The following is a 20,964-nucleotide window of genomic DNA, read 5'->3' on the forward strand; positions in this document are numbered from 1 at the left end:
AAAAGGTTCATGGGTGTAGTCCAGATGGGTGAGGAAATGTGGATGTCCACTCATGTCTTCCCCTCACCGACTGAGATGCCCCCATGTCAGATTCTGGAGCCCTCCTGGTTTCTGAGGCCTGGCAGATAGATGCCAAAGTGGCTGAACCTGTGGCTTGTCATCACAGTCTGGTGGTGATGCATAGAAGTGAGTGGTCAACCTAGCTGGAAGACTTGGTGAAACAGATGGGGTTTGAAAAGAAGTCTGGTGTAGGAAGCTTGATGGTATGCTGGCTGGGAAATTGTTCCTTAGAAAGGGGGAGACCCAGAAGAAGGCCTAGAGTTGTGAGTGGATAAGGGGCAACCACAAAGGGATATTGGCAAAGAGTGGAGAGCCAGTGGAAAAGGCTAAGCTGGAAGAGCTTTGGAGGTGGGGAGGTGAAACCACTCTTTCCCCTAATGTAAAGAAACATAGATCTTACGTGTGATGATGTCTAAATGTATCATTGAGTGATAGACAAAGTGCTAACACTGGAAGAGATGACTTGGTCATCTAGTCTTTATCTTTATTTGAAAGATTATTGAGAATTATTGAGTTCAGAGAGGGTAAGTGACTTGCCTAAGGTCACGGCAATTGAAGAGTAAGACCTTGAACCTTAGTTTCTTCATACATAAAATGGGAGGGAAGGCCAGGAACTAGATCCCTTCTAGCTCTAAAATCATGACCCCATGAGCCTACAAATGAATTTCCAAGTAAAAAAAATTTAGCTTGCTAAGCTTGCCTTGCCATGGATTTAACAAGATTGAAAATAAAGCTTCATTTAGACATATTTATATGAAAAAAAAATGGGAGCCTCAGTTTGCTCCTCCATGCCATATGATTTGTCAGGTCGTCTCAGGATTTCATTCTATTTCTAGGATAGAGGGGAGTGTATTCTTCGCTAGAGTGTCAGGTTCTAAACTCACATTTACTAGTAGTAGTGGCTTCTCACATCTAGGATTTTCTAAAGAGACTGTGTGGTGCAAGGATAGGAGCACTAGTTTGGAGTCCTGCGATTCTGAGTTCAAATCCTAGCTGTGTTACTTACAAGCTCTAGGACCTCAAGAAAATCATTTAACCTCTTTGACCCTTAGTTTCTTCTTCTAGAAAATGAAGGAGTTGACCAAGAATACTAGATGGTAACAAAGAAAGGAAGGAAATAAGCATATATTAAGGGCTTATATGTACTAGGAACTGTGCTAAGTTCTAGGGGTAAAAATACAAGCAAAAAGAGCTGCATTCTAGTGGGGGAAAGAAAATATAGACAAAGAACCTGGAAAGTGGGGTGGAAAGGGGAGAATAGAAGGGAGGTAAGCTTTAAAGTCTTGAAACCAGGAATGAAGCCAGGAAAGGAATTTGTACTCATTTGTACCCCTCCACAAAATGATGGCTCTAAGAGTAACTTGCCAACAGCGGAAGGAGGGGGGCTGGATGTTCCTAGTTGAGAAAACTGCAGGGATGGTCAGATGTTCTAGGATGAGGAGGCCACCAGTGCTGACAGATGAATGAGACAACATTGTCTGCAAGTTTAGGAGCTTGGAACAGGCCTAGGAGGAAAATGAAGTCCCATCTGGGCCCCTCAACAAAATGGAAGTTCCAGGAGGAACTTTCCATTGGAAGAGGCACTTGGTAACTCTGAATCTATGATTCTGTGATACTATGTGCCTACCTGGAATTCACCTTCAATTTTTCCAAGCCATATCCCTGAATTTTTTACCTCTGGTATGTCAGAATGCTTGTCTATATATAAAATCCCATTTGCAGAAGCTGTGATCTGGAGATTTCCCTATAATGCTGATGTTTGGGTCTTCTTATGTTTACCTTTAGACTTCAAAAGATGAAAAAACCAATTCAATCCTTTAAACAAGCATTTATTCTTTTTTTTTTTTCAAAAGGCAAAAATCAAGGTCTTTATTTCAAAATCTGAGTTATGGTTGATCCCTTTATCAAGTGCCAACGGTCACTTGCCATACCCATACCAAGTTGTCTGTGTATCCAGCAAAAAGAGTCTGGCCATCAGCAGACCAGGCGAAGGATGTGCACTGGGAAGGCTCAGCCTTGCTGCTGGTACTGATCACTTCCTGCTTAAGCTCATCCACAATGATTTTGCCTTCTAGGTCCCAGATCTTGATGCTGGGCCTAGTGGCAGCACAGAGCCAGTAGCGATTGGGGCTGAAGCAGAGGGCATTGATTATGTCACCACCATCCAGAGTATAGAGGTGCTTACCCTCATTGAGGTCCCACAGCATTGCCTGACCATCCTTGCCTCCAGAGGCACAGAGAGAGCCATCAGGAGAAACTGTAACTATGTTAAGGTAGCCTGTGTGGCCAATGTGGTTTGTCTTCAGTTTGCAGTTGGCCAAGTTCCAGACCTTCACCAGCTTGTCCCAGCCACAGGAGACAATGATGGGGTTGCTGCTATTGGGTGAAAAACGGACACAAGACACCCACTCTGAGTGGCTCTCATCCTGTACAGTGTATTTACAGACACCCAGGGTATTCCACAGCTTGATAGTCTTATCCTGTGAACCGGAGACAATCTGGTGGTTGTCAGAAGAGAAGGCTACGCTCAGCACACCCTTGGTGTGACCAACAAAGCACCTGGTGGTAGTGCCAGTTGTGAGATCCCATAGTCTTAGAGTGCCATCCCAGGAGCCCTAGAGTGCAAATTGGCCATCAGAGGAAATGACCACATCACTAACAAAATGTGAGTGGCCTCTGAGGGCACGCTGGGGGATCCCATAATTTGTCTCATCTCTGGTAAGCTTCCACATGATAATAGTCTTATCTCAGGAGGCTAACAGGATCATGTCGGGGAACTGGGGAGTCATGACGATCTGCGTCACCCAGCTATTGTTGCCTTTAAGGGTACCCCAGAGGGTCATTTGTTCAGTCATGATGGCGAGACCTTGGTGGATCGCTCCAGGAGGAAGGATGGATCCAGATTGTACAGAGAGAGACCAGCCAGTTCTCCTTCACACCAGCAGGCCAGCAAGAAAAGAGCACAAGCATTTATTCTTTTAAAAAATTGCAAATAATTTTCCTATCATCTTTATTTCCAAATACATCACTTTCTTCTCCACTACCCAGAGACCAATCTCTTGAAGATGAAATAAAAAATAAAAAAAAATCAGCAAAATTAAAGTATCGATTGAATATGACAATACATACAATATTCTTTACTCATAGTCCCCCCATCTCTGCAAAGAAGAAAAGGACATGCATTTTCTCATTTCTTCTTTGGGGTCAAGTTTAGTCATTATAGTTACCTAGCATTTGACTTCATTTGTTATTTTTCTTCCCATTTCCATTGTTGTAGACTTTGTGTACATTGTTTTCCTGGTTCTACTGATTTCTTTCTTCATCAGTTCATATAAATCTTCCTGTGCTTCTCGGTGTTTGTCATCTCCACTGTTTTCCTACAACTTAAAAATATTTCATTATGTTCATGAAGTCCTTTCCAGCCTTACATCTATGATTCTGTGTGCTGTGGCTTGTTAAACCATTACTAGCTAATGAGCATCTACTTGTTTCTAGTTTTTTCCTCTTATGAAAAATGCTGCAATCAATATTTTGGTGTATGTGGGAATAATAAATATTTGGTGTAAGAAAGGCAGAGATAAATATTCCCTAGTTTCTGCCTTCAGGGGGTTTCCAATCTCTGGGGGTGAGTGCACATACACAGAGAAGTAGGATAGAAGTTAGAAAGGGACAAGGCTGAGGAGGGGAAAGTCAAGAAAAGTGCTGGGAGCAATAGGAAGATGAGCAAGTGCTCCTCCACTGGGCATGTCAAGGAAGGCTTCATGGGGGAGACTGCACCCGAGCTGAAACTTGTAGGAAGAAAAGAATTTCCACAGGTAGAAAGAAGTACAACAGGGTGGTGTGTCAGGAGGGAGACATGGCCAACTGCAAGGCAGAGAGATGGGAGAAAGCAGAAGATCAGGGAACAGCTAGTGGTCCAGGTGATGGAACATAGTGTGTGTGGAGGGGATTGATGGAAAATAAGTCATAGAAGGGAGGTTGGCACCAGATGATGGAGATTCTGCTGATAAGACCCTGCTGAATTCTCTTTCTATTCAGTCCTAAGTTTCAATTCAGCTGAATTCAGCAGGCATTTACTTATTAAGCATTTCCAAGGTGCCAGACACTCTGCTACAAGACAGAAAAGAAACAGTCCCTGCCTTCAAGAAGATTCCATTTACTTGGAGGAAAATAGTACATGCACAAAGAAATACGTGTAATTCTTTTCTTTTTTCAGCAAGGCCTGTGCTCTTATTGGCATAGTGAACTCCTAGTGCGGAATTTTCCTCTGCCAGTGCAGATCAGCTAGCATTGGAGAAGTTCAATACGTGAATACAGATGGAGTCAGTGATTCCACTGGCATAAAGACCTCCTTCTCAATAGAGATTGAAGCCTGCTCTGACACTTGGAGATTCTTACAGAGTTGCCTGGGGCTTGCAGAGGTTACTTGTCCAGGGCCATCTAGCCAGTCTATGTCAAAGGCAGGACTTGAACTTACCTTCAAGGCCTGCTCTCCACCTGCTACACCAAAGCTGCTTCTCATACAAAAACAGTGTAATTCAGGGCTGGTGAGTATAGGGAGTGGGGGTAGAGCAACAATCACACCTCTATTTCTCTTTTAGGACTTTACTCTATCAACCATTTTCTCTTTTTCTCATCTTCTTTTTTCCTCCATTTCTAATGACTCTTTCACCTCTGACCGTAAACATGCTCAGGTTGACTGCTTTCTGTCGCCAGATACCTTTTCTCAGTCTCATTAGCAGCAAAGAGGCGCTAGGGGGCGCAGTGTTGGATCTGAGTCTGGAAGACTTGAGTTAAAATTTGAACAAAGATCCTTTCTGGGTATATGACTATGGGCAAGTCATTTCACCACTGTCTGCCTCAGTTTCTTCCTCTGTAAAATGGGAATAATAATAGCACCCACTTGTCAGGGTTGTGAGAATAAAATAACATAATAATTATAAATTATATATTATAAATAATTATGTAAATGCTAGTAATTATTATTTTTGTTGTTGTTGCCACTTCTTAGTTCATCATCTTTTGTCCATCTTCCTCTTTACTGATGAACGTCTAGAAACTTAAGAGTCCAATTATTGAAAGATAATCACACTTTTTCTTTTAAATAGTATTTTATTTTTTCCAATTACATGAAAAGGCAATTTTTAACATTCATTTTTTAAAATAAAATTTCGAGTTTCAAATTTCCTCCCTTCAGTCCTCCCTAAGATAGTAAGCAATTTGACATAGTTATATATGTACATGTAAAGCATATTTCCATAAATAATCACATTTAAGAAAGCAGCAAGATACAGTGCAGAGTGTACCCAAGTTTGCGTTGTAGACATAGACGTACTTTGATCTAGAAGAAACATTAGAAATCATAGAATCACAGGACACAGATTTTAGAGCTGGAAGCAAGCTTAGAGTTCAAACTCTTCCCCCCCCCCCCCCTTATTTTATAGAGAAGAAAAGTATCAGAGGCAGGATTTGAACCCAGGACAGTTAACTCCAAATCCAGCATCAGAGAATTGGAAGACTTGGGGTGTAGATTCATTTATTAATTTAATGTACATATCTATCTATCTAAATGTATATATATATGCAATATTTTAAAATTTAAAAATAATCCTATTGGTCAAAGAATTAACAGTTTTTAGCCTGGAGAAGAAAAAATTCAAGGGAGACATGGTAGCTGACCTTTAGTATCTGAAGGCTATCACATATGGGAAGGGTTAGACCTGTTCCGTTTGGCCGCCAAGGTCAGGACCAGGGACAATGACTGATGGAAATTGTAGAGGAAAATCAAGGTTTGATGCTGGAGAGAAAAAGCTGTCTAATCATGAGAACTGTCCAGCAGTAAAATGGTTTGCCTGTGAGGTGGTGAGTTTTCTGTTCCTGGAGGTCTCCAAACTGGGCTGGATGACCACTCATCAGGTGTGTTATAGTGGAATTGACTTTTGTGTATACGTTGGACTAGAAGGTGACTAAGGTCACTTCCAATTCTCCAATTCTGTGATTCTGTAATTGGGGACAGGCTGCACCATCTTGAGAAAGTCACACCCAATCTGGGCTTTAGGCTCTCATTTATAAAATTATAGAACTGGACAAGATGAACTCAAAGGTTTCTTGCTTCTTTATAACTTAGGAAACGACATCTTAAGGTCACTCCTAGATTAGAATCAGTGGAAGGAGCTCAAACCAAGTAAGAAGACAGCGACTCCCTCCATCTCTCCCCTTACCCACAGGACCCTTAACCTCTCTAGGCTGGAGGGATAGAGGGAAGGACCCAGCTTGAACAGGGTTGGAGTAGTGGGAAGTGCTGGACAGCAGCAAATGCATGAAATGGACAAAGAACAACCAATTAATCCAAGGAAACACCACAGGATGGCGCCACAGCCTGGAAAAACAGAACCCTTTGAGGCAGCCTGTGAAACTTCCAAGAGAAATTGCAGAGGTTTATTGGTCAACATTTTCCTTGTGTCTTAGGAGCTCTGGAGTTCACTCCAGAAGTAGGCACAGGCACACCTCTTTCTTCTGGGCTTTTTGAAGATGCAGACCATGAGCTAGGTCAGGTATTCTTTTCCATAGAGTTGAAGGAAAGGGACCTTAGAGGTCATCTACTCCAATGCTCTCATTTTACAGAAGAGGAAACTGAGGCTAGAAAGGGAAAGTGATTTGCCTAAGGTCTTACAACCATAAAAGTCTAGATTTTGAGTTGCAAGGGACCTCAGAGACCCTTTAGTCCAACATTTTAATTTTACAAATGAGAAAAGTGAGACTGAGGGATGGGAAGCATCTTGCCCACTTGTAGTAAGAGGCAAAGATGAGACAAGAATGCAGGTTCAAGTCCCCAAGTTTAGTATTCTTTCCATTATACTATATTGCCTTTCATTTTGTGGAACTTTCTTTCCACTCTCATACCCCTTGGTGTGCACCCCCCCAAATTCTGCCTCAATTGGGAAGAATCACAGGAACCTTAGCCATGTCAGATCTTCACTAATGACATACATTATCTCATTTGAGCCTCACAATAACCCTGGGAGGTAAGTGCTATTATTATTCCCATTTTTACAGATGAGGAAACAGAGATTGACACATTCTCCCAGCTACTGGTGCCTTCCCTCTCCAAACTATCTTGAATTTGTTTTGATAATATAACATATCATATCATATTTCAGCTGGAGGACTTTGCTCCTAGAGATCAAATGGACAACAAGACTAGTAGCTGCCATATTTGAATCTATTATTGGTGACAAGGGAATGGTGACCTGTTCTCCAGGCAAGCTTATACAGGCCAGCAACTGGCTGCAAGATTTGTGAAGGGGAGGGCCCATTTGAGGTACATTCCAGCTCTGACATTGTATGGATAGTCCTTCATGGAGGGGAAAGAAACTCAAAAGAGATTTCACCAGATGACAATGGGGCACAAGCACAAGTTGGGCAAAAGCCCAAGCATAGATATCAGAAAAAAGCAGGATGGGCATAGGGAACAATGAGTGTTCCAGATTGGCTGACCAAATGTGGTGTTACAACATTCTAAGTAAGAGACCAGGAATGAGCAAAGAAGTTTGGCTGACCAAACCTTCACTCTCCCCCTTTCACCCTCCATGCCTTTGCATGTCATTGGTTTTGGCCTGGAATGTATTCATGCCCCAGTCTCCACCTTTCAGGTAGGGAAAATTTGAGGATACATGGGTATGATGTAAGACCTGAAAGGCAGATTGAACCTGGGCATAGAGAGTCTTGAATGATGGGAGTTTTATTTTATTTAATCGTCAATCAGGAACCATTGAAGGCTCTTGAATAAAAAAGGAATGTGAAATAAACTGAGCGCTGTGAAAAATTACTCACCCAGGAGTGTTTAAGATGGATTTGAGCACAAAGAGACTAGAGGCAGGGAAGACAGGAGGCTAGATACAATGAGACCTTGAACTCAGATGGTGCCAGTGCCAGTGGAAGGGAACAAAAGTGAAGACATAGGCACAGACAACAGAAATATGATTTGGCCACTAAGTGTCAACAACAGTAGAACAGTTAGGAGAAAGGACAGACTCTGGGGGAGAGATCATGAGATCAGAAATGTTCGGGCTGCTATTTTCAGTGTAGGTGGGATATTCAGGTACAACTCTCTGGTGGTAGATTGGAGATCCAGGACTGGAGTTAAGGGAAGGGGTAGGGGCTGGAGTCACTCTCCCAGAAATTAACACCATGAGAGGGGATGAAATTATTGAGGGAGACTTCAGAGAGGAAAGAGAATGGGGCCAGGAAAGGAACCTTGGGACCAATGCCTGTAGTTAGAAAGAAGAAAAGAAAGCTGGCAAATGAGGGGAAGAAGGATTGGGCAGAGGGGCAGGAGGAGAGCCATGGTAGCATAGGACCATAGAAGCTAAGGAAGGAAAGAATAGCCAGAAAGTTGGGGGAAGAAGCAGCATTTTAAGAGAATAAAAGTGCTGGGATGGGACTGGGATCTTGGGCTCTACTAGGTGTAGGAAGCATAGAAAAAATGGGCAATAGATGAGCAGTATTCACCAACTGGATGAGATTTTCAATCAATCAATAAGCATTTATTAAAGGTCTATTATGGGCCAAGCATTGTGCTAAGTGCTAAAAAGAAGCAAAAGATAGTCCCTGCTCTCACAGAGCTTACAATATAATTGTGGAGATTTTCAAGGAAGCTTAACCTTAAAGCTCCCAGTAAAGGGAATAGGAGGTATATCATTTAGACAAGAAATCTCCTGATGGTCTGGAAATTGTTATGTTAGCAAAGGAAATTGACTATAAAACCTTTATAAAGGCAACTGGGTATGGTGGAGAGATAGGATGCAGCTTTCATCCTACAGAAGAGGAAACTGAGGCCCATGGTGTCTAAATAACTCACCCAAAGTCACAAAGTAGTAAATACCAGAGATGAGATTTGAATCTACATCTTTTTCTTCCATAGCCACCACTCTTTGTGGCATCCTTTTTTCTTGGGGGCCATTCTGTAGTGTGATATAGGCTACATAACCAATGCTTGGTTGTTGTTGGTGAAAATGTAATTAGTCATAAGCTCCATAAAGCATGTAACTGGATAGGTCATGTACTTCACCAATGGTGCTCCCTTAGGGACAATCAATGGGTACCATAGAGACCTTGGCACACTCTTCACCTGCCTGCTTCCTTATTCCTTCCCTCAGTGATTAACTTTGGATCAATTCAAGAGAAATCTGTGGACTACAAGAGATATAGACAATTAATCAAAGCCTGAGAAAAGTCCTTTTTGTATGAAAATAAGGAGGTCATTGATGACCTTGGGGAGAGTAATGTCACTCATGTGGTAGGACTGGGAGTTAGGCTTCAGGAGGCTGAAGAATGAGAGGTGGTCCAGGCCACCAGAGCATGATATCCTTTCCATACATATTTATTGTGAATAAAGAGTTATAAATGTGAACAATTATTCTCTTCCACAGGCTAAACATAACTAGATCTTTGAATCATTTTTCTGTGAAAGAAACACACAGGGGGTAGAGCCAAGATGGCAGAGTAGAAGGATGGATCTGTAGAAACTTTCCCTCCACAGCCTATACAATACCTGTAAAAGATGACCAAACAGATTATAGAGCAACAGAAGCCACAAAATGACAGAGTGAAAGAGATTTCCAGGCATCCTGGAAGGCCAACAGGAAAGGTCTATTGCTCCAGGTTCAGAGCAGAGCTCAGTCCAGCATTGGCTGTGTGACACAGCAGGGACAGGACTGGAGCAGGCTTCAGGGTGCAGAATAATGGGTAGCAGCAGTGGTTCCCAGATTTCTCACAATGTACAAATACCAAAGACAGCTTCAAAGGTCAGTGAGAAAACTCTTTCACCTGGGTGAGAAGGGAGCAGGGTCATTCCCTAACCCATCCCCAGGCATAGCAGTGTTCATTTTTGGAGCCCTTGGCCTAGAGACGCTGGGGGAATTGAGCTGCTGATCTGAATCTCAACACTGAGTGGTGGTTCTAGGGTCAGGAGGAGCATGAGCTGGTGGAGCTGGTGGAAGTTCTGGAGAGGGAATCCTATTCACAGATGCTGGGCAGAAGAGTGCTTGTGATTGCTCCCAGACCAGAGCACAGACCAGGAGAGGAGTAAAGTCCTCTATCTTGATTGTACCCCCTTGAAGGAACTGAGAACTTACAGGTCCCTAGAGCATACCCTCCACTTGACAAAGGACTCAAAAGGCAAGTAACTGGCTGGGAAAATGCCCAAAAAGGGAAAAAAAATCAGGCTATAGAAGATTACTTACTTGGTGAACAGGCATTTTCTTCCATCCTTTCAGATGAGGAAGAAAAAAGCATCCCATCAGAGAAAAACATAAAAGTCAAGGCTTCTACATTCAAAACCTCCAAAAAAGTTATGCAATGGTATCAGACCATGGAAGAGCTCAGAAAGGATTTTGAAAATCAAGAAAGAGAGGTGGAGGAAAAATTGGGAAAAGAAATGAAAGCAATGCAAAAAAAATCATGAAAAGAGAGTCAGCAGCTTACTAAAGGAGACCCAAAAAATGCTGAAGAAAATAACACCTTTAAAAATAGACTAACCCAAATGGCAAAAGAGGTCTAAAAAGCCAATGAGGAGAAGAATGTTTTAAAAAGCAGAATTAGTCAAATGGAAAAGGAGGTTCAAAAGCTCACTGAAAATAGCTCTTTCAGAATTAGAATGGAACAGATGGAAGCTAATGACTATGAGAAACCAAGAAATTACAAAACAAAACCAAAAGAATGAAAAAATAGAAGACAATGCGAAATATCTCATTGGAAAAACAACTGACCTTGAAAATAGATCCAGAAGAGACAATTTAAAAATTATGGGAGTACCTGAAAGCCATGATCAAAAAAAGAGTCTAGACATCATCTTTCATGAAATTATCAAGGAAAACTGCCCTGATATTCTAGAACTAGAGAGTAAAATAAATATCAAAAGAATCCACCAATCACCTTCTGAAAGGATCTCCAAAGAAAAACTCCTAGGAATATGGTAGTCAAATTCCAGAGTTCCCAGGTCAAGGAGAAAACATTTCAAGCAGCCAGAAAGAAACAGTTCAAGTATCATGGAAATACAATCAGGATAACACAAGATCTAGCAGCTTCTACATTAAGGGATCCAAGGGCTTGGAATATGATATTCCAGAAGTCAAAGGAACTAGGAGTAAAAACCAAGAATCACCTACCCAACAAAACTGAGTATAATACTTCAGGGGGAAAATGGACATTCAATGAAATAGAAGACTTTCAAGCATTCTTGATGAAAAGACCAGAGCTGAATAGAAAATTTGACTTTCAAACACAAGAATCAAGAGAAGTATGAAAGGTAAACAAGGAAAGAGAAATCATAAGGAACTTACTCAAGTTGAACTGTCTACATTCCTATATGGAAAGATAATATTTGTAACTCTTGAAACTTAGTATTTGGGTAGTTGGAGGGATTATACACATATATAGACAGAGGGCACAGGGTGAGTTGAATAGGAAGAGACAGTATCTAAAAAAAATAAAATTAATTGATGAGAGAGAAATATATTGGGAGGAGAAAGGGAGAAATGGAATGGGACAAATTATCTCACATAAAAGAGGCAAGAAAAAGTTTTTTTAATGGAGGGGAAAGAGGGGGAAGTGAGAGGGAAAAAGTGAAGCTTACTCTCATCACATATGGCTTAAGGTGGGAATAACATGCACACTCAATTTGGTATGAAAATCTATCTCACACTACATGAAAGTAGGGGAGAAGGGGATAAGTGGGATGGGGTGGATGATAGAAGGGAGGGCAAATGGGAGGAGGGGATAATTAGAAGTAAACACTTAAGTGGAGGGACAAGGTCAAAAGAGAGCATAAAATAAATGAGGGGCAGGATAGGATGGAGGAAAGTCTTTTGCAACGCTACACATTTATAGACTATATTGGATTGCTTGCCTTCTCAGTGGGGATGGATGGGGAGGAGGAAGGGAGAGAAGGTGGAACTCAAAGTTTTAGGAACAAATGTTGAGAATTGTTTTTGCATGCAACTGGGAAATCAGAAATACAGGTAATGGAGTATAGAAATCTATCTTGCCTTACAAGAAGAGAGAGAAGATGGGGATAAGGGAAGGAGGGTATGATAGAAGGGAGGGAAGATAGGGGGAAGGGATAATCGGAATGCACGGTGTCTTGGGGTGAAGGTAGGGACAAATGGGGAGAAAATTTGCAACTCAAAATCTTGTGGAGAGGAATGTTGAAAACTAAAAGTAAAGAAAAAAAGAAAAGAAACACACAGACTCTAAACAGTTTTTTGGAGGAGGTCTACATATCCAGGATACCCAAAATCTCAGGGAAGGATGCTCAACCTAGACTAAGTTGAAGCTGCAGGGACTTAAACCCACATTGGAATGGAGGTGACCATAAAGGGATACCGAATCCAGTAGAGTTCCTGGACTAAACTTCTTGGATCAAGTGGAGGTGACCCCAAGTCAAGCAGGGGACTTCCTGGGCCACATTAAGCCTTTGCACCAAATGGGGGAATTCCTGAACCAAGAAGCTGGAGGAAGGGAGCAGCAACAGATAGTCACAATGAAGAGCATACCTAGTTCTTGGGTTCCTTGAGTATATGGACTGTGCAGGTCCCATCTGCTAAGCCTGAGCATTTTTCATTTCTGAGTTGTACTAGAAGCCCAGAGAACTGCTGAGGTCCTTGGAGATGTAGGACTCACCAAAGAAAAAAGGCGAGCTATCATGATGGTTTCCATCATCAGCTTCTCTCCCATTTCCTCTTATTACTTCTGGTCTTGTTGTCTGGGACCAAATAGACCAAGTCTGATCCCTCTTTCATTTGATAGCCCTTCACATACTTAAAGAGGGCTGTTATTTCTCCTCTCTCCTCTTCTCGCATGATTACAAATGTCTAGGGGAGCCTCAGTGGACCTTATGGGATTGTTCAGAGCACAAAGTCTCAATCCCCAGTACAGAGATAACAGAAAGGAGAAATGTCTCCTCGCTGTTTCTGGGAAGCAGATCAGACTGGCTGGTTTCATGACATTTTTCTCTTAAGGAACCAGTAATACTTAGAGATTGATAGCTTTACTCTTGGCAAGTCATTCTCCTCTCCTGAAAAATGAGAGGGTTTAGACTGATTCAGTTCCAGATCCCTTCCAGCTCTGAAATTCTATGATTCTAAGAGTGGGATGTGAATGAGATGAAAAATAGGACATCTTAGCTTATCCCCAAACTTGGGGCACATGGCCTATCCATCAGGGCTCACAAACAGGTGGAAAGAAGTGCCAATCATCTCTAGGACTTGGAAAGGAGTGGGGGCTCCATTAGGTCCACTGAAGCTACCACCAGTGGGTGGAAGAATAGAGGCCTGCAAGTGCTACCATTGATGTGTGTCACAGGAACTGAGGTTCAGATACTGGAGGCGGAGGTGGAGGGGGGAGATCGCTTTTGTTCTGCTGCTTTCAACTTTACAATAGCCCCCGCTGCAGGCACCACTAGATCGAGCCGCGATTTGAGAGGGAAAGGAGGGGTTTCATTCACTCCCATTGTCTGTCAGACCCCTTCTCACCACCCACATGGCAATGACCCATGTCTGAGCCCAGGAGTCGTGACTGCATTTCTGAGGCTTTAATTGCTGTTATAGATGTCCTTGTGGTACTGTTGCTAGTCCTACCAATAGAAAAAGAGATGAAAAAAATGTATGTATGTATGTATATTATATGTGTGTGTATATAATTTTATGTAGAGATTTTTTTTCCAGCAGAGAAGCAGCCATATGGAAAGCTGGGCATTCTCATTTGCTCAGTTTTCTGATTTTTCTCATTCAAATCCTTCCTTTTAGTCTTTGTTCAAGCTACGACCTACAGACTCCCTGCTTCCATCCCAAATCCTTTTTTCCCAGGTAAGCTACTCTAGAGTTGGAAGAGAATTTAGAGGTTATCTAATCCCCCCCTCACCCTAGAGAAAACTCAGGTTCAGAGAAGAAATGATACTTTCCCCAAGGTTGCACAGCTTTGAAGCACCCCAGCTCTTCCTGGTTCCAAGTTCGGTGCTCTATAGAATGGACACAGATAGTCTGGTTGTTGGAAAGAAGAGAATTTCTCTTGCTCCATCTTCCTTAAAGCATCATTCATCTAAAACCAGTCACCAAACTATTTTTCATCCTTAGTTACTTGAAAAGATCATAACATGCGGTGAGCCCCATCCAAGTCTGAAGTACAGGACTAGAGTCTGTGCTTGCAGACTAGGGAAGGATTGATTTAGAATCAGTAGATGGATTTTCCTGGAATGTGGATGAGATGACATGAAAGAAATGGAATTTAATTCCAGTTACTTCTTTGTCTTGCCATTGGACAAGTACAATCCCAGTCACCTCCCACCTCCATAATTCCAATCCATTCTGCCATTGCTCTCCTATGGCTGCACTCTCCATATCACTGTCCCATTTTGGGTCAAAGGGCCCCTCTCTGGTCATCACTCCCCTTTGTGCATCACCTTCTATTAAAATAGCAGCTACTTGAGGGCAATGACTGTCTTTGCTTTTCTATTTGCATCCCCAGAGCTTAGCAGAATGTTGGGCACGTAGCAAACATCTCAGCATTGATGGATAACTGTTGGGTATAGTGTAGTAGGGATTCCTTTTAAGTATGGTTTGGTCTAGATGGCCACTGAGGTCCCTTCCAACTCCCAAAATCTGTGATTTAACTTCCTTGAGGCTCAATTTATCTCTAAAATGGGATAAAATTTATATCACCTACCTCATTAGGCTTTTGGTTTTTTTTTTAAGGAAATGCTTTTTTAAACTACATACCTGTGAAATACTATTATTAATGGGAACTATACTAACAAATAATATGACAATTACACTTACAAATGCCTTTGATTTTGGTTTCCATGAGAGAGGGGAATCTCTCAGTCCTGCCAATCTTACTTCTATAGAAGTAGGCTGTAGGCCCTAATTAATGGTGGAAGTAAGAGATCTAAAGGAGTCTGAATGAGGATGTTATTCAAGCCCTAAATATCAAGAAAGCTTTTAGGGAAATGAAATAAATCATCTTCTTCTAGAGATGGTCCTTAGTCTAAATTCTTTTCTCTACCTTTGAAAATTATCAACCTATTACCCACTCTATTTGGGGTGTAACACTCCTTCTGGGCTCAGTCTTCAGGCCCCAGCTCACACTGGAAAGTTAGTTTCTGGAGTGAGCTAACTACTCCTCCCTAAGGATTCCAGAGGTTGTGGCTTCTGAAACTATTGCTTGTGAGCTGTTTTCACTATGTCAATCAACCAGCTGTCATCAGCTTTAAAAGAAAAGAAATATCTTCTGAGAAGATATAGAAAGTGGAGAAGTTATAAAAAATATCCTCTGAGGAGGGCACTCTGTCCTCTGCATACACCCAGTCCCAAGGGACCAAGTGACTTGGTGACCAAGTAACCATGGGACCAAGGATCTTGTGACTCTTGGCCCTCTTGTAGAGTCCCTACCAAGTACAGTTCTGGATGTGGTATCACTGATGGATGAGTTCTTCTCTTGCTCAGCTGGGCTATGTCTTTGAAGGACATGGCATCTTCACTAACAGCCAATATACTACTGACCTGGGCCAGTCAGATCACTCAGTAGACTCAGATTGCTGCCACTAGCTTTGGTGGTCTCTACTACTCATTCTAGTTGCTGAGGGCACCTCATTTGGGTCTTCTGATCTTTTGAAACTCATGAGATAGTGACCTGATCTGTTCCATCTCTATCCATCCTATTATCTAAGATGAGGAAAAAAAGAATAAGGAAAGAAGCAGGGTGGCCATATATTCATATACATGGCAGCTGGACAGGAGAGTGGGCAGCCTGCCTTTTCTCCACTGAGTGGTTCATAGCAATTTGCCTCATTCAAGAGCCATTAAAAAGTTAAGAGATTTTCCATCTGAATTTGTTTTTTGTACTCTCAGTTCCATCTTTTTATCTTATTGGAAGATTTTTTATTACCCTGGTATCTGTCCCTCAGTCACACATGGCTGGAAGTAAATTCACCAAGCCTTCACATTTTGGATTGGAACCAGGCAGGGAACATTGCACTGGACCTTCATTGGTTAGTCCCACCTGCCCCCATCATACTTAGTTTCTAAAACTTCTACTTGCCCAAGACATAAAACAGTTGAGTACAAGTCTTGCTTCTCAGCTTATCCCCAAAGGGCCAAAGAAGGAGCAATGTTCGTTTTATAGAAGTTAGCTTTGACACAAGAAAAAATGCTTAACAATTATGGCTGCTCAGAAGTAGATTGGGTCTTTTTTCCATTCCTGGAAAACATGGGGTTTCAGGTTTCCAAGCTGAAAATCAACACCTACTTGTAAGGGATAGTGTGGAGGGCATAGCCTAGATGAATTGCCTCTGAGATCCTATTTAACTTTAAGATATTTTATGAAGAAGGAAATAATCTAAATGATTTGCTTTCTTTCTCTACAAAGCATTTCCACCATCAGATGCAGACTGGGAGAAAGGATGAAGCAAAACAGGTCAGCAAGGTTGGTCTCTGGGTGTGGCTTCTGTCTTGAACTATTTCCACAATGAAGGAAAGTTTAAAAACAAATTCTAGTAATAGTAAATGAACTCTTTCAAAGAAATTTCCTTTGCAGGGAAAGCTACTGATTCCCAAAGGTTTTCTAATCTTCAAAGCACCTAATTTATCAAGTGGTCCTGTAAGCAGGACCATGTTTTTCTGTCCAGTTGTGTGTAGAAAGTCCCCAGAGAAGATTTATATGAACTGATGCAGAGAGAAATAAGCAGAAACAAAAAAAAAACCTATATTCATGATGACAGCAATAATATAAATGGAAAGAACTAAACCGAAGAAAGCTGAATGCTATGTGACTATAGTGATCAAGGTTGGTCCCAGAGAAAAACTGAGAAAATGTCCTTTCTTTTCTTTTTTGCAGAGTTGGCAGGTGGGGGGCTATGGGTGGGGAACACTACTTTTACTTTCAGGCTTGATTGATATATTGGTTAGTTTTGCTGAACTTTTCTTTTTTCCTTTCTTTTTCATTTTTTTGTTACGAGGGTTAGCTTGTTGGACAGGAGAGGGACATGATCACAGGATCGATCATAGATTTTGAGCCAGATTTGACCTCAGATGCCATCTGGTCCAACTTTCTCAATTCCCACAGAACGAAACTGCCTCCCAGATAAGTTAGGTGACTTTCTAAAGGTCCCACTGGCAACTGGTGACAGTGACAAGATTCAAACTCTGAGCTTCTCAAGTTATGTACATGTATATCTGTCTATCTACCTATCTCTATCAGCTATTATCTCTATACTATTTCTCTGTCTTTACCATCTTTATCATCTATTTATAGAATTTTTATCACCTCTCTCTCCCTTTCTCTCTCTCTCTCTCTCTCTCTCTCTCTCTCTCTCTCTCTCTCTCTCTCTCATTTCAAGGCTTAATTAATAGATATGTCCTATTTAAAATTTTTCCCTTGAAGGAAAAATTTGAAGAATCAGGTGAGTAAGTATCTTGGGGAGGGGAGAAGTATAGTTTTTTGATCAATTAATAATCAATCAGTGTGCATCTATTAAGCACCTACTATGTGTCAGCCAATATGTTAGAGGTTATAGATAGCAAAACAAAAATGAAAGAGTCCCTGCCCTGGTTAATATGAGCCAGGACTGCCAAAGTTTGGAGGACCTTATAATATCATAAAAATACTTCATTATACAGCTGAGGAAACTGAGGCACAGGGAAAGGAAGCATCTTGAATAAGCCCAGCCCATAGCAGAGCTGGGACTCTACCTAGGTCTACCTACGTCTACCCAGCCCAAAGTGTTTTCCACCACAACTTTCCTCTTCTTCCAGTGGAGGGCTAGGAAATTGATCTAATGTAGAAAAGGTCATACATATTAGAAGTGTGGGGAAATTTAGCCTAGTCTCTGTGAGAGACATTTCAGTCTTTTGTAGACTTTCCTCTCAGGCTTGCTTCTCAGACCTGCAGAAGCCTGCTTCCTATCCCCACCAGCAGGGTCCCCAAGCTCTATAAAAAGGACCATGTGTCTATTTGTTCTCCCTCCTGTAATCTTTGGCATGGTCCCTACATGCCATGTATTTAACCCTTCCCAGAACTCTCAGAAGTTGCCTCCATAGTGAATCAAAACATAATGCTCGGAAACTATCCTAGGTGGGGGCAGGGGAAAAAGAAAAAAAATAAAGAGACTAAGAGAGAATGTTCAGGGAAATGATAAGTGGAAGGGATGGATGAGAAAAAGGAAGAAAAGAAAGGAAAAATGAATTAAGGATTAAAAAAGAAAAATGGAACGGAGAGATTTCAAGGCTCTGGTTTCTTCCATAGACTAGATGTCACTTTTAACAGGTTCTCCTTATTTGTCCAAGAAGAGTACTTCAAATTGTTCAAGACAGCCTCAAGCAGTTGTCAAGGCAACTGTGTGAAAGTCATCACTGCCATGGAAACCCTCTCTGTGGTATCATATAAATATTTTCCTTGAAGAAAGAGACAGGGAGTTGAGTGGGTGACGTGCTATTTTCTAAGCCTCTCTGGAACAAGTGGGAGGGCCTGCTGGGGGTGGGGGTGGGGATCGTGGGGGGAGCTGGAGAAGCTGAATTAGCTGACAATATGCACAAGCTAAAGAATGCTTTAATTTACTTTGCAGGTTTTTGAAATAAAAGCCAAGGTTTATTCCCTTGTTCACATATTCCAAGGAATAATAGGCATTGGTTCTATAATAGTGAAAGGTAAGAATTTCTCTCTGTGTGTGTGTGTGTGTGTGTGTGTGTGTGTGTGTGTGTGTGTGTGTAAGATTTCAAAGTTTCCCAATGCTCTATAAGCCCTAAAGTCTAAACCTTAAAAAGTAAGCTCAGAGTGCTCTTGTAATAATTCTTGGGGCCTTCTCTTGTCTTCATGTCCTCTGCAGGGAGGTGTTTACATTTGTATGCAGTATATTAACCAGAAAGAAGAAAAGGCAGTGGATAGACTGCTATACTTGAGGTCAATAAGATTCCACTTACATTTTCTAGTTGCATGACCCTGGGTAAGTCATGTGACCTCTTTGTCATAAGCCACTCATCTCTTAAGAGTCTTAAGATGAGTCATAGGTTCATAGATTAAAGTCCAGAAAGGAATTTGGTGCCTTTCTAGTCTGACACCCTGACTACAGATGGGAAAAATGAAGCATGAGAGATTAAGTGATATTTAATTGACTCAAGTAGCAAGAGATAAAGCTTTGGGCTGAACCTGGGGCCTCTGATTCTAGCTGCCACATTTATGGAGTGAGATTTGTCTTGATGGAGGGAGTCCTATGTTGGGAGTGCCAAAACCACAAATATTTCCCATATTCCTCTACTTCATGCCTCATTAGGTTGTTACAAACCTAACACGATGTATGCTTAAGGATGAGTTACACCAAAACAACCTTGGAGATTTTGATCTGGAAGGGATGTTGGAGGCCATCGACTTCAACCTCCTCACTACATGCATGGATGAGGGGAACGGATAAGGAATTCATCTAAAATCACACTTCCTTGTGGTAAGGCCTGAATTTGAACAGTGAGCTTCCTTGATTCTAAACTCACCACTTTTCACTATGATACATATATAATACGGGACCAGGGCTGTCCCAATAAATGTTTAACATTGTCTTTGTCAATCTCACATACATCCCCCATCTGTAGAGGTGACATGCTTTTAAGTTTAATCTTCACCAATTAACGTGTTCTTTATTGTTTTCTTAGTCTACACAATCAATAAACCAAACAATAAAGCCTTGATTTGTAGCATTTGCTGATTTCCAACGTATTAATGCTCACCCTGAAAATCTATCAGAAAGGTTGGTTTGAACTGGTTCAGCTGCACAAGGCCCATGTTGCAGTCAGATGGGTGCTAATCTAATAAAGAGATTGTGAAGTGGAAGGGGCCAACTGGTACAAATCCTCTCCTTTTATAGATGAGAAAAGCCCAGAAAGTCAAGGAAGTGCCCAAGGTCACTCATGAAGTGTAAATACCATTGGACTTCGGACTTTGGTCCTCTAAGTCCAGAGTTCCATGGCCTCCCCCTCAATCCTCAAAGTCTTTTCAGTTCCTTCCTTCCTTCCTACATTCTCGAGGCCTAGATATCCAGCTCCACTCCTTGGCATGGAGCTGATTTAGAAGAGTTCACTGGTTCCTGAGCAGGGAGGCTGAGAGAGATCACCTCTAAGGCCTTCCCACTTGTGAGGTTCCAGGGTTCCAAAGGTACCAAGAGGCTGTTCCAGAGCAGCTGGGGTATGGGGACAAGAATGGAGGGTTCTATTTGGGTCTTAACCTTTCTAGGCCTCAGTTTTCTCATTTGTAAAATGAGGAGCTGGGCTAACTGAATGATATGGTCCCTTCCAGGTCTGAATCTATAGTTACATGGCATAATGGTTAAAGCGCTCTTCTTGAAACCATCAAGCTCTAGATTCAAATCTGGGGAATCTGGGAAAGTCACTTCACTTGTCTGGGCCTCAGTTTCCCCACCTGTAAAATTAGGAGTTAGGAGAACAGTGACTCCTTCCAGCTCTGATCCCCATCACCCTGTATAGACCTCATCCCCAGGGCCTTGACATGTTGCTTTCTAACAAGCCAATAGACTCCCTCCTCCTCTTTTTTTTCCCCTTTGGAGAATTTTTGTCCTTGGAACATTGCTAGCAGGAAGTTTGTGACAATATATTGGCTGAGGAAGACACAGCCACCCCAGTCAGACATGTCTGGGGCCTGGAACCATGGCCAGACCATTGCTTTCGGGGTAGAAGTTCAATTCTTTTTTTCATGAAGGATTCCACTGAGAAAGAAGAGAGCCTTGGCTTCCACCTGACAATGCAGTCTCCTTTTAGGGGAAGTGAGGGAATGAAAAAGGATGATTGCAGGGGAGTTTGAGGTGGAGGAGAATGACAGGCACTCCTAGGATTCAGAGAATCAGCAAGT

At 41.9% G+C, this 20,964-nt stretch overlaps 1 pseudogene; it reads right to left on the minus strand.

The window, feature by feature from the left end:
• Positions 1-1,964: 1,964 nt before the first annotated feature.
• On the minus strand, positions 1,965-2,915 carry LOC140523475 (small ribosomal subunit protein RACK1-like; annotated as a pseudogene).
• Between the last annotated feature and the right edge of the window lie 18,049 nt (positions 2,916-20,964).

The sequence above is a fragment of the Notamacropus eugenii genome, chromosome 2 (genome assembly GCF_028372415.1).
Source record: "Notamacropus eugenii isolate mMacEug1 chromosome 2, mMacEug1.pri_v2, whole genome shotgun sequence".
NCBI lineage: Eukaryota > Metazoa > Chordata > Mammalia > Diprotodontia > Macropodidae > Notamacropus > Notamacropus eugenii.